Source organism: Apteryx rowi, unplaced genomic scaffold, assembly GCF_003343035.1.
Source record: "Apteryx rowi isolate R43461 unplaced genomic scaffold, aptRow1 scaffold_80, whole genome shotgun sequence".
In the NCBI taxonomy this organism is placed as follows: domain Eukaryota; kingdom Metazoa; phylum Chordata; class Aves; order Apterygiformes; family Apterygidae; genus Apteryx; species Apteryx rowi.
The window spans coordinates 509,958-518,355 of record NW_020451094.1 but is presented as its reverse complement, the minus strand read 5'-3'; positions in this window follow the sequence as shown (position 1 = coordinate 518,355).

Below are 8,398 nucleotides of genomic sequence, written 5' to 3'. Positions count from 1 at the left end.
GAGCCCTCGGGTAGCGCCGGGGCTGCACCGGGAAGCGGCAGCGGCCCCGGGCCCGGCACTCCCGGGAGCAGCGAGGCCCCGGGAGCCGAGGCCGGGCATCCGCGGCGCCGGGCTCTGCACCCCGTGCAGCAGGGACGGGCGCTGCTCCCCCGCCCGGCCGTCACGCGTGGGCATCGCCACGCCGCCTTCGCCCCCGCGCCCGGTGCGCGGCCTGGCGCCCCTCTGCCCTTTCGCCGCCTCCCGGCGCGGTGCCTGCCGCCTTCCGCTGCGGTCCCCGGGCGGCTGTCCCTGCACGCTGCGTTGGCACGGCTTCCGCGCTGCCTTCCCTGCGTCCCGGCCGCTTTGCCTGCATCTGTCTGTCCCCTGCGCCCGGTTCCTGCCTGCGCCGCTCTCCTCTCCAGGCAGCTGCCTGTCCCCGGTGCCGGGCCTCCCTTCCATCCCTTCCTCTGCGCTTGGACGTGTCCCACCGCTCCGGGTCCTGCTGTCCCCTTGTCCCCTTTCCCTCCCTCCAGCCTCTGCTCTTCACCCTCTCCCAGTTGCCCTGCTGCTTCAGGATAACTGCCCTGCTTGCACCTGGGACCCCCGGCCAGCTCTGTCCCTGTGCTGGGGCCTGCACCCGCAGCTGAATGTGTGCCAGGGCTGAAGGGCACCAATTCCCCCTGCCCCTGGCCTGGATCGAAGGCTGCCTGCTTCTGCACCAGAAAAATCAACTTTGCCCTGGGGAAAACTGTGTCCTTCACTTCCCTGACCCACCTTGGTCAGGACCGGCCTGGGGGCCCCCAGCAATTAAGAGGTTTAGGATGGTGTTGGGTTTAAAGCTTGTAAAGAGAAGGGAGGTGATTTGGGGGCCTCGCGTGGACCTTGGGGTCCTCTCTAGCTGCACGATGGTGTGTGCTTGTTGCAGTTCAGCTGTGCTGGAAAAGAGATGAGCAAAATTACTTCCCTCAAAGGCCACCTAGAATGCCCCAGGGCATTTCTGTGCCTGCCCACGTACGAAATGGGGTGGTCCAGAGAGGGTTTCCAGGCAGGCTGGGGCTTCCCGTTGCATCCCCAGGAACATGGCAGCAGCGTCTCCGTTCTGGCTGGTTCGCGGTACGCGTTGCTGACGGCAGCCCTGCGGAGCACCGCTGTGGAAAGAGCAAGCTGGCTAAAGAGCCCCCGGTCCCTCTGTGCCTTGCAGACCTGTCAGGAAGTCCGGTGTGGCTGGGAGCTGGCAAGCTCTGCAAACGCTCAGCTATTAGCTGTGCTGACACCCTGCGATCGCAGGAATTGCCTGGAGTACTGGTGTGGCAGTGCTGAAATGTGCAGATAACAAACCCTTGCTTGGAGAGCTGCAGGTTGGGGGGCGTTTTTTTTGTTTGCTTGTTTGCAAAGAGCAAAGCATGGGGCTGTGGTAGCGATAACTCCTGTTCATCTTTAGTGCTTTGCCCTGACCAGCGCGCACAAATGCAGTGCGGTCGCTGCTACCCAGTGCTTTGCTCCTTCAGCAGCAAGTTGCTGCCTCTGGGCCTTGTTGTGATCCCACCTGGCAGCCGTGCGGCGGCGGGGACRGCCCTGCTCTGAGCTGCCTCCTCTCATCTTGTCCTAAAGCAGTTTCTGCATCAGCTGGTAAATGAATGAAAAACCCCAGTCTGCAAAGCGCTCCTGCCAGCTCCAGCTGACAGAGGGCAGTCCCTCCGCGCCCTGAGCTCCTTGCTGCGTGGGAGGCCGGTGATGGCTTTTCATGCTGCCAGGAGCCTTGCTAACCCTCCGGTTTGGCCTCCTGCAGGATTTCTCTTGCTGATTCCCAAAGCGAACCAGACTGGAGCCTTTCAGCATGCAGAAGCCTAAGACTTCAGAAAGTTCAATTGCAGGCAGTACCCAGTCTCTGGCACGCAAGGACTTTCTACTGCTGGAGGTGGATTTAATGCTGGGAGTCTTGTCAACCTCTGGATTTTTATTGTTCAAAGGCTTTGCTCCAGCTGGCCCCTGTTGAGTAGCGATTTCTTCTGGCGGCTGGGTTACGAGTGCAGGCAACTCTAGAGGAGTTCCTCTGCTTGCTATGTTAAAAGGGAAGAGCTTTGCTGTGTTCATGGTATTCATATAAAGACTGCAGGAAACTCACTTTTTCCAAGGTTAAGAGTGTGCTGATGACTCAGGAGGGTGCAGAGGAACAAAGCTGTTGGCTCTGTAGCTGTGTTTTCTGCTGTTTGAAACAGGTGATATGAGAAAAGCAGAAAATGTGGCTGCAAGTGGCTAGATGGATCTGTTTTACAGCTCAGTAGCAGGCTCCTGGTGCCGGTGCCTGGGTGTATTGCATGTGAAAATTGCCAGTGGTTTATAATTGCCCAGCAAGCCATTAAGTGAGTGTGGGTTGTGCTGCCAGTGAGCGGCGAGGCCTGGAGCCCGTAGTGCTGCGTGCCCTTTTGTTACGCTGCCTTCTCCAAGCTGTGGCACCTTCCCTAGTGAAAAGTGGGGGGAGTTGTGCGCTCCCGCTGTCTGGGGAGGTGAGGCCGTGAGCGGCCGGGCAGCGGAGAATCAGGCCGCGTGCGACAGCCCTGCAGGGCTTCCTCTGTGAGGGTCCACGCGGGAGCCACCCTGCGTGTTCCCGCCGTCCTGGCGTCCCCAGGAGTTTGCTCGCCGAAGGGTGTCCTACAGCGAGAGCAGCYGGGGCTGGATTCGAAGCAGCTGAAGCTGGGGATTTGACACCAGTGGTCGTGCCGGGGGTTTGCTGGGGGTGTCGAGGGACTGTCCCCAGCGCAGAGGCACTGCAGGGCCACGCTGGTCCGTGCCGGCACGGGCTCTGCGCGCTTTGCAGCATCACGTTCCTGCGTCCTCGGGAGGCTGCCGCTCTGGCACGGCGCCGCAGCCTCGCGGGGCTGCTGCTTCTTCCCGCTCGCTTGCTGCGGGATGGGGGCTGAGAGGGGCCACCGGTGCCTGCGCTGAGCAGGGCACGGCACCCCCTTGCTGCACCCTGTGCCTGCTGGCCCTCGGCGGGAGCAGGGAAAGGCGGCTTCGTGTCCCGGCTGCCAGGTGCGTTGGTGTGCAGGGCCGCTTGTGTGCCTGCCGCTTGTGGCACATTGTTTTGGTGCATGTGTGGGCCCTGCTCAGTGTGTCGGCCGGCTGCTGCTGCCGGGCCCCGGGAGTGCTCCCTGTGTGTTTTGTGGTTGCTGCYGCCTTCCAGCCTCTCTTTCCTTGGCGGTGTCGTGGGGGTAGCACCAACCTGCAAAGGGGGGGCCACCGCGGCGTTTTGCTGGGTCGGGTTGCACCCAGGCCGAGGCGCAGTCCAGCAGAAAGGAGGCAGAGCCGTTTTGGGACCTGGCAGCATTATCACTGGCTCAGGCTCTTTTGCTTTGCCTTTTGGAGGTGGGGGGATATAGTTTGGGGTGATCGGAGCCCAAAGACAGGTGATGGGAGCCAAGGGGATGTTTCAAGCGCTGCTGCTTGCATGGAGGGGCAGCTGAAGCTTGGAGGAGCTGGGCAGGTCAGGGAGATTTCGGACAACAGTTCTCTCGGGCTGCAGCCCTGCTTGAAAAGCCCAGGCAAAACCAAATTCTTGGTCCTCTTCTGTAACAGAAAAAGTGCTGGGCAGCTTTTTTTCTTTATTTATTTTGCAGAAATTAGGAAGGAGGGGAGCTGTCTTTAAGGGGAGTTTCAGTATAGGGAGTAGCAGGCATTGGACTGTAGAGGACCCCCAATTCTAGCAGCCAGAGCAGCCGAAATGGGGTTGCCGCAGGTCTGCGATGGGTTGGGGATGTGACTTCCATGGCCAGGTGGTGAACCCCTCTTCGGTGATGCCTGCGGTGAGGGGTGGTTGGCTGCGCCGGGACTGGCCGCTCTGACGTGCGTTGCAGAGGAGGTGATAGCCGGGAGACGTCCTAGGGGCACTGCTGAGGGCCGGGGCTCCGGAGACCCGCCTGGCCCCAGCACCCATGGCTCTGCTCCGGGCACCGTCCCTGTTGAGACCGTCCTGGTAGCTGGCTCATGGAGGCCAGGTAACCTTTGCATGCCCCAAAACCCTTCTCTTTTTGACTATACCTGTGGGTCTAAAGGAAGACCTTGCCTCCCTCGCTAACGTGCTAGCCTTGTTAAGGTAGGACGCAGAGGCTCTGGAAACCTCATGGTATGGCGAAACAAAAGCCGTGGTCTTGATGCCACATCGCGTGGGTCAGGGTGCGTGTCCTCCTGGGCTTGCACCACTCTGGATATGCTCGTCTCTGCCAGGAGACCGCACTGGCCGTGCTCGCCCTGCCAACCGCGCCAGCTGGAGCTACTGGAGCGCGTGGCAGTCTGCACCGCCATAGGCCATGCCCTGCTAATTCGATAAGTGGCTGAAGTCCTCAGCCTGGTCCTGAGGAGAGGCAAAGAGCAGGGGCTGGCAGTGATCGGAGAAGAGGGCAGCTTGCCCTCCCGTGGGGCACTGCCCAGCAGCTGCGGCCTGTGTGGAGCCCGAGAAGCGGTGCAGATACCTCTGCGAATGCCAGGGCCCCCGGGTCTCCTGCTGGAGCCTGGCTGAGATGCTCGTTCGGAGCAGGACAGATGGTTGCCCCGAGGAGGAGGCGCTGACCCTGTGACCAGGGCTCGTCATGGGATCTGTCTCCGATTAGATGGGTGCATGCGTGAGAGGCTGCCGATCGATACCACGCTCATGGCTAGGCTTGTCCTCAGCTGCACTCRTCTGATTAACCCGCTGCTTTCCCCTGCTACCTGCCTGGGAATAGCAGAGCCCTGATTTTTCTCAGGGCAGGTAGAGGAGGGGGTGGTTCTGCATGGCTCCATGCCATGGGAGGGATAGGTGGCCCCTGGCAGCTTTGTGCCGGTGTCTGTCCTGCCCGTGATCCCTGGAGGAACACGCGATCCGGAGCTAGTCTCGTGGCAGTGGAGCCGTTGTCTCCGTTTCCCCTCCCGCTGGTGGGTGTGAATCCAGCTTACTGGGTTGTCAGTGCCCAGGTGTTCCCGCTGCCTGCCAGCACTGCGCTCCGTGTAAAGTGCCGTTCAAAGAAAAGCCCCGACAGCTCTGCATTAAATGCCCTTCTTTTAAGGTTATAAAGTCGGCACTCTCAAGTTAGCAAATGGCAGAGCGGAGTCTGATTGCGTGACTTCAGTCCCGTCCCCCCGTGGTCCCCTGTGCTGTGATCTGGTATCTAATTAGAGGATGGCATGCTGCTTCCCTTGGTACGCCTGCTCGGTTGGGGAGGCGCTTAGGAAGTGAAGCAGCTGTTGAATTTCTTTTTTTACCTTTGCCGTTCATTGTAAGGTCCAGACCTGGCCTGTTACTGTCCTTGGGGGCTTTGCCGTGGAGCCCGGCTGTGCTGAGCGCTGCCTTTCCCTGCTGGGTACCTGACTGCGGAGGGTCCAGGCCTTGCTGCTCTGAGGCAGTTGGAGAAGTGGCGCTGGCTGAGGATTTACTGTGTAGTCGAGTCCCGTCTGCCTGCATTCACAGAAATTGGGGTTGTGGGTGAGTGGCAAGTAGTGACTGTTTGGAAATGTGGGTTCCCAGCCTGCGTGGCCCCGGAGGGGTGTGCAAACCCCGTCTGCGAGCCTGGGCAGCGCCTCCAGTGTGCGCTGGGAGCTGCTGCCTCAGCCGCTGAGGGTGGTTCCTGGGAACCCCAGGTCTGAGCAATGTTCCCCACGCCACGTAGGAGTGTGACTTGCTTGCTTTCTCGTGTTCCCCGGCTTCTCGCTTTCCTGTGCTGGAAAAGCACCTTCTCTCCACAGCCTGGAAGCTGTGGTGCAGTCGGTATCGGAGACAGCTTGCCAGTGCCTGTAGAGGAGGGACCAGATGGAGGCTGCCCTAGCAATCCCTGCCTTGGAGGCACGCGGCACCTCGTGCAGCTCCAGGCTGCCCTGGCTTTCCAGCAGGGAGYGATGGCAGAAGCGGTGCTGGTGTGGTTTTGCCCGCGGGGCTGTCCCTGGGGTCGGGAGCGCCTGCAGGCTGCTCTGCCCTGCCCTTGCTGCATCTGGGGGTGTGACAGCTCCCCCAAGCCTCATCCCACGTGGGAAGTGGGAACAGCCAGGGCCAGTCCCAGGTTTGCCGTGAGAGCCCCGCTCTGTGGCAGGGAAACTGCTGAGCTTGCCCTGTCCTGGCAGCCCTTCCTGAAAGCCAAACCCTGCTCAGGATTTCTCGTGGGCGCCGGACGCTGCAGGAACGTGCTGGGATCGGTTTCCTCCAGCTTCCTGCCCTTCCTCAAGGGCAGAGGGAGCTGGGGACGGYGGAGGAACTGCTTTCCGCGTTGCTGTGGTGCGGCGGAGGGGTGTCAGTCGCTGGTGCCCTGCGCTCTGCGYGCAGAGCTGCCGTAGGCCAGCACGCTGCACATTGCCAGGAGTGTGGCTTTGGAAGCTGGTTTCTTTGAGGAGCTATGAGATAATCTCGGGGAGAAAACCCGTCCTGTGGATCCGTCCTGCTTTGTGAGCAGCAGCATCGGTGGGACACGCGCGGTGACCCTGCGGCACCTTGTCACTGCCGTTAGCAGGTGCTGGGGGGGTGATGCCAGTTCGAATCCTCACCTGCTGCTTCCCTCGCTGGGGGCCGGGAAGGAGCTGTGACAGTTGTGCTGTTCTGCACCGGCTGAGGAGGACAGCTACCCCGGGTCCCCGCTCCCTGGGGACCACTCTTCCCCTTTCCCCAGTGCAGTGGCAGCACTGTCCCCTCCAGGATTGCAGGCTGCTTCTCCCTGTGCTGCCTGGAGCCGTCCCAGCAAAGCCGCCAGCGTCCGGTCAGTCGCCCTGCAGACCCGTCCCTCGAGCCAGGGCCCCGCTGCTGGCCCTCCTCCCTGGGCAGCCGGCACGGCGCTGATGCAGGGCCGGCCTCAGGCAGCGGGGCCCCTCTGCCTGCGGGCTGCTGCCTGGCGCTGGGTTTCTCAGCCCGCCGCTCTTCCCTGGCGTCCCGAAGACCAAATAGACAGGAACAAGGATCAGGTGCTCCGCTGCCAGCCCGCTGCAGGACGCGTGTGGGCCAGGGTAGCAGCAGAGGTCGAGGAGTGCGCTGGCAGAGAAACACAAGCCGGCTGGCCGAGGAGCGCGGTAATCCCTGGGGAGCTGCCTGCTGGGCTCTGCGGGTACCGGCGCTGGACCCTGAGCCTGACGGCCGCTGCTGGGGTGGGGGAAGCAACTCGCTGGTGGGAGCGTGTCGCGCTGAGTGACCAGCACAGCTCCTGCGGGGTTTGACACAGGCAAGTCTGCCGCTCCCGAAACTCCCAGGAGCAAAGCCTTGGAAATTGTACTGATGTGACCTGGTCCCTAAAAAAAACAAAAAAACAAAAAAACCCCCCCAAACTTGTTTTTTTGTTTTTTAAGGTGTTTTTGCTAAAAGTGCCAGAAAAAAGATGAGGCTCCTGCCTTGCTGGCTGTTCCTCTGGGTTTGCTGTCCTGGCTCCGGTGCTGGGGCCGGCGTGGGGGTGGCGTGCAGGACTGTGTGCCACTGGAGTCCACTGGGAGACRCACTGGCATGAGGGGAGGGGGGAGCCGCAGCAGCTCTGCAGGGCAGTGAAACGCTGCCTGCGTGCTGCTGCTGTGCGGCGTGAGCGCTTGATCCACATCCTCATGCTTTCGTAGCAGGGCAGGTTCCTTTGCGTGCCGCTTTCGAGCACTTGGGAGTGTCAGAGCGAATGGAGAGTGTTGCTTCTTGGGCAGGATGGAAGCCAGATGTCCCCTGCTGTTTGTAGGTAGCTTTGGAGGCCAGGTCTGCTTGAAGCCAGAGCTCTGACTCACAGGAGACTTCAACCAAAGCAAAGTGCCTGAGTGTTTTTCAGGTTTTCCTGTGTTTTTCTCCCTTCTTTGGTGTCCAGCAGTGACACTACCAGTTTTTTGGTTTTGAGTAAAGATGCTTGCACTTTGGGAACCTGCCCTGCCTTGAGACCGAGATCTAGCAAAATGACGCAGAGGTGATTCTTACTGCCCCCTTCCACGAGTGGGGGGTGGTGGCCTTTAAAATGAAACTGTATTCGGCATTCAAAGAGTGTCTGCTTTTCCAGTCGCGGGATTTCAGGAAAGGTGCCTGGGAGTTGGGCTGGGGCTTGCTCACAGCAGTGGCAGAGGCTGGGAGCTGTCCCCGGTCCCAGCTGGTAATTACTACGTGGCAATCTGCTCCCGTTGCCGTGTTCACATGGTGCTGCTAATGTGGTCGCCAGCCAAGATCTTGGCTGGAATTTCCCCCCACCCACAACCCCAGCAACGTTACAGGGATTTCATCCCACCAACGGCAGACGTAATTGCRATACTTAATTATCGTATATGCGTCTATGCAAGTGCATGTATTTAGGGGCGTAAAAATTGCATGCTGAGCTGAAGGCTGGGAGGAAGCTGCTTCCGGGGTTGGCTTGTGCAGTCAGAACTGTGCTGCAGCTGACAGATAGGAAAGGCTGTTTTTCTCCAGCACAAGAGCTGATTAAGGAGAGGGTAACCTGAGAGAGACTCCGAA